This window comes from Mobula birostris, chromosome 13 (assembly GCF_030028105.1).
Source record: "Mobula birostris isolate sMobBir1 chromosome 13, sMobBir1.hap1, whole genome shotgun sequence".
Taxonomy (NCBI): Eukaryota; Metazoa; Chordata; class Chondrichthyes; order Myliobatiformes; family Myliobatidae; genus Mobula; species Mobula birostris.
In genome coordinates this window covers 108,426,621-108,432,532 of record NC_092382.1, presented here as the reverse complement: position 1 = coordinate 108,432,532, position 5,912 = coordinate 108,426,621, and positions in this window count along the sequence as shown.

Genomic DNA, 5,912 nt, shown 5'->3' with positions numbered 1-5,912 from the left:
TTATGCCCCACTTATTGTGTGATTCCCGTGCGTACTGGCCCGGAGCCGCGAAGGATTACCCGGACAAGAAGTTTTCCAATCCCCGAATAATTATTGTGCACCTCCTGTGAACCTTCTCCAATGTAAGCAAATCTTTTCCTCGATCAGCGGCCAGCAATTGCTCACAGCACTTAAACTGAACCTCACCTGTGCCTTATAAAGTCTTAAAATTACATCCTTGCTGATAGATTCTATTTCTCCGAAATGAAAACTAACATCACATTTGCCTACATCGGTACCGACCGAAACTGCAAATAAACCCTAAAGGAATCCCGGACGAAGTTCCTTTGCACCGTAGATATCTCTCCATTTAGAAAATAGTCAACGCTTACGTTTACTTTTCGGTAACCTCTCAGGACTTTGAGATGTGGTCCATCTGGTCCAGGTGACTTGCCCACCTTAAGAGCATTGAGTTTTACTCGAGCATTGCCCTTTGTAATCGCAAAGGCACTCACTCCTGCTCTCTGACACTCAACGATTTCTGCCACTCTGCTAGCTTCTTCGACTCTGAAGACATATTCAAAGTACAAATTAGGTGGATCTGCCATTTGTTGTCACCCATTCCTCCGCAACAGCGTTATTTTACAGTGACCCAATCCCAACTCTCAACATCCTATTAACCTTCGTATGACTGAGAAAAAAAAACTATGGTATCCTGCTTTATATTATTGGTTAGTTTGCCATCATATCCTTTTTTTCCCAAATTTCCAACCTTTTGTTGCATTTTAAAATCTTTCAAATCATCCACCTTCTAACTCACTTTTGCTACCATACATGCCCTTTCCGTGGTTTAACTGCCGTCCTTAACTTCCTTTGTCAAACACGGTTGCCCACCCCTGCCATTTGAGAACTTCTTCTTCTTTGGGACAAATCTATCCTGCTCATTATGTACAATGACCAGATACTTCAGCCATGTCTGCTCTGCCGTCATCCCCGCCAGTATCCCAGCCGTTCCACCTGGGCAAGCTCCTCTCTGATGCCTCTGTAAATCCCATTCTCCATTGTGATAGTGAGACATGTGACCTATGCTTCTCCCTCACAAACTGCAGTATGAACTTACTCATACCTCAGTAGAAAACAGACTTCTGTTTTTTGACCGTAGCAATTACGAATGCTGAGGATTCGGTTTGAAATATCCCGGACCCTGGCACGAGGGAGGCAACATATTATCTGGGAATCTCATTCTTGCACAGCGCACCTCCTGTCAGGTCCCCTAACTAACGAATTCCCTATCACCACAGCGTGTCTATTAGAAACATAGTATCATAGAAAACCTACAGCACAATAAAGGTCCTTCGGCCCACAAAGTTGTGACGAACATGTCCCTATCTTAGAAATTACTAGGGTTACCTATAACCCTCTATTTTTCCAAGCTCCATCTACCTATCTAAAAGGCTCTTAAAAGACCTATTCTTCCCCTTTCCCTTCTTATTCTAGAGTCTGACCCACTGCCAAACAGCCGATCTCTGGTGTGTGTGAGTGTGTGCGCCCTTAACTCCTGGTGGATCACTGGCACCTCCCTCTATTAGTTGGCATGCCCGACTGTATCTAAAGCGTTATAACTGCTCAAGGTGAAAATGACCACAGGGGTATTCTGCACTGGATCGTTAATCGCTTTCTTCTACCCGGCTGTCACTCAGTTTCCTGTGTCCTGCACTGTGGGTATAAGTACCTCTCGATAAGGCCTATCTTTCACCCGCTAAACCAATGGAATTATCTGAATCTCCCGAATGTCAGCATCTCAGAGGATCTGTACTGGGCCCAAAACTTTGACCAGCTGCACTTTGTCTCGCTCCACGATAGGTCCACAACGGGTGCAATCTGATTTGCTCTCCACTGGGTCTGGACCATCTGGACAATAGCAATACTTACGTCAGGCTGCGGTTTATCGGCAACAGCTCAACGTTCAGCACAATCATTTCCTCCGTTCAAATCAACAACCTCCCTATCCTCGGGGAGGGTATCTCCCTCTGCAACAGAATGTTTGATTTCCTCATGGGGGACGCGCAGTCAGTGCAGAGCAATAACAACATTATCGATCTACAGGTAGTGTTGAGGTAACAGACAGGCTACATAAGGACTTAGACAGATAAGGGAAATAGGCGAATGTGCAGCAGATATATTGCAGTGTTGGAGAGTGTATGGTCATACACTTTGGTAAAAAAACATATAAGCGTTGACTATTTTCTAAATGGAGAGATATCTACTGTGCAAAGGAACTTCGTCCAGTATTCCTTTAGGGTGTATTTGCAGTTTAGGTCGGTCCCGATGTAGGCAAATGTGATGTTAGTTTTCATTTCGGAGAAATAGAATATATCAGCAAGGATGTAATTTTAAGACTTTATAAGGCACAGGTGAGGTTCAGTTTAAGTGCTGTGAGCATTTGCTGGCCGCTGATCGAGGAAAGTAGTTGCTTACACTGGAGAAGGTTCACATGAGGTGCACAATAATTATTCGGGGATTGGAAAACTTGTTGTACGGGGAATCCTTCGCGGCTCTGGGCCAGTACGCACGGAAATCAGAGGGGAAGTGGGGCATAAAGGTCGCCTCTCTAGTTTGAGATTTATCCTCTGGTGTTTCACTCTCCCACCAGCTTGGAAATCCTCTCCATATCCACTCAGGGAAATCCTTTCGCCATTCGAAAGTTTTCGATGAAGTCACCCCTCATTTACTGAATTCCGGTGTAGGCCCAGATTCATCAAACTCTCTTTTCGGAATCAAATTCTTGACTCCCCTTAGAGCCCTCTTCAGCTTCAGCACATTCTTTGTAAGATAAAGGTCCCACAACCATTCACAGTACCCCTGTGGAAAATGATGGATCACCGGCAGCCAACCAGTAAAGTCTCCGTTTATTCCCACTCTTTGCCTCCTGCCACCGAAACACCGCTTCATCCATTATACTCGCCACATTAAAATTCAACACCCTCAGTCCCTTATTCATCCGTTTTTATGGTGTCCACCTTTTACGATGCAACTCAGCCGATTGACTGCAATGTTGCCCCCACAAAATCCTCTATTCAGTACACATTGCTTCCGTTTGTAAACCAGTTACCTCAACGTTAGCACTATTTTCAGCCAATGCAGGACCTTCTGCATTGAAATTCCTGCAGCACAGGACAATAGTTGCGCCGATCTGAACCATCTGTTTATAACCTTTCTATGAGTTCTTACAACTATCCACCTCCACAACCTCTCCAATAACTGTTCTGGCACTCTGGCTCCCATCTCTCTGGAACTATCTGAAACCTAGGAGTGTAAACGGTATAATCTTCCCGGTTCTTGCCTCAAAAGCACGGGGCACGGGCAGCAATACTGAGATGACTACCCTGGAGATCCTGCCCTTTAACATAACGCCCCGTAGCCCCTCCTCACTCGTCCTACCCAGGCCGCTGGAACCGAAATGGAGCACTCTCTGACTCGCTCCCCACTAGGCCTTGGACCATCTCGACAATTGCAATACCTACATCACGCTGCGGTTTATTGACAACAGCTCAGAGTTCAGCACAATCATTTCCGCAGTTCTTATCAACAAGCTCCAAATCCTGGGCAGTGCATCTCCCTCTACAACAGAATGTTTTGCTTCCTCGTCGGGAAACCACAGTCAATGGAGCTCCGTCATAACAGTTCCGAATAACAAACAGTGTGGAAGCAGCAGAGCGGCAACAGAAGGGTTTATACAGATTCGGAAAATGGGCAAACTAATGGTTGATGTAATACCGTGTCTGGAGGTGCATGGTCATACAATTTGGTAGCAGAAATAAAGGTGTAGACCAGTTACCAAATGGAGAGAAAGTTCAACAATCTACGGAGGAACGTGATTTAGTTATCCTCGTGCAGGTTCCCTCAACATTAAATTACAGATACGGCACAACAGACAGGATCTCCCGGTGGCCACCCACTTCAAATCTGCTTCCCATTCCAATTCGGATATGTCCATACATGGCCTCCTCTACTGCCATGATAATTCGAGGGATGGAGTTTAAGAGTTGCGATGTAATGATGCAGCTTTATAAAACTCTGGTTACGACACACTTGGAGTACTGTGTCCAGTTCTGGTCACTTCACTATATTAAGGATGTGGAAGCATTGGAAAGGGTACAGAGGAGATTTACCAGGATGCTGCTGGTTTAGAGAGTATGCATTATGGTCAGAGATTAAGGGAGCTAGGCCTTTACTCTTTGGAGAGAAGGAGGATGAGAGGAGACATGATAGAGGTCTACAAGATAATAAGAGGAATAGATAGTATGGAGACTGTCACCAGGCTGTGGAGAGAGAGCGGTGTAGTTTGGACAGTTTGGGGACAGACGTGGAACTCTGGAAAGTTCCAATGCACTGAATGCAAATCGTCCAGTAAGCGTTCCCATTGCAATCGTGATAAGCACCATTTCATTTGCGAGACGGCTGCATCTGTGTGCCTGGATATTCCTGAGGTGATCCACGATCTCTTGAAACAGCCAGTGCAGGAGATATGAATCACGTGACAACCTCCTCTTTCTCCTTAGTCTTTCAAATTCACTGTCAGCCCCCACCTGCCCCTCTCCCCTGCTTTAAACGCCTCTCGCTCTATCACTCTCTTTCCTCCAATCTTGCCCACTCTTCCCGCGTCCCTCCAACGTCTCACTCCCCAATCTCATCTAATCAATCTCTCTGCTCTCTCTCTCACGTATCAGCAGAAACCTGTGCCCTCTTATTCTCGATTCCCCGAACCTGGGGACTGTGCGTACCCAACCTATCTGTGCACCTTGTGGTTTTATGCACCCACCCCTACGCTCCAAGGAATAACGTCTGTTCATACCGCGAGCCCTGGAAACATCCTCGTAAATCTCCCTCTGCACTCTGTCCAGAAACACAACAAAAAGGCAGGCATATCTGCGATCCATACGTGTGCCCATGACTGCACCTTTAGATTGGAGGTAGTGGGAGGAGCCAAAGGAGATATTCTGAAGAGTAAGGACGCTAGACAGAGCAGAGTGTTAGTAGAGGGGAACTGGTTAGGTCTAGAATCCAAAAAGAAGCGGAGAGCTTTGAGACCTTCCTGGTGGGGGATGGAAGTATACAGGGACTGGACATCCATGGTGAAAATAAAGGGGTGGGGGCCAAGGAATTTATCGTGAGACTTTATTGCAGTTTGTACAGTACAGTTTGCATCAGCTGTGAACGAGACACACTACCCTCACTGTCACACAGAGATGTTCTTCAAAGGGACACTGAAAGAGTTTCGGCGTCACCGACACGAACCACAGATGACACGAACACGCCCTTATCGTGACAGTGACACACTGACAGGCTCTGCACCGTAGCAGAAACTCACCACTCAGCGATACCAACACAGAGTCGCGCCCTGCACTGTAGCTGTGAAACACCCTTACCCGTATGGATAACACCCACCCTCTCCAAAACCCTTCCCCCACTCGGACAAACTCTCCCTCTCCGACAGTACTCGCCGTCACCGTCACAGTCTCCACTACACCAGTCGCGTCTCCGTCACCCATCCCTCACCGATAAGCAACCCCGTCTCTGTGAAACACCCTCCCCTGCACACTTCGCCGGTTCTATCATCCCGTACGTACCCATGCACCCCTCCCCGTCTCCGTGATACACTGAACCCGCTAAACTCTCCCCATCTACGTGTCCCTCCACTCTCCTCCCTCTGTGTCACAGGCAATTGTGGGAAGTATGAGGGGGAGATGATGTCTGGTGTTGCACCTCCCCCATTCCACCGGACATCTATCACCAGGTTCTGAGCCAGTCCACAGCTCTGAATGCACGGTAGTTCCACACCACTTGCATCAGAGTCTGCAGTCTCAGCACCCTTTCCCTGGCCTCCTCTCTCCTCCCCTTCCTTCCTCTTCCAGCAGCACACCGTCCGCTCT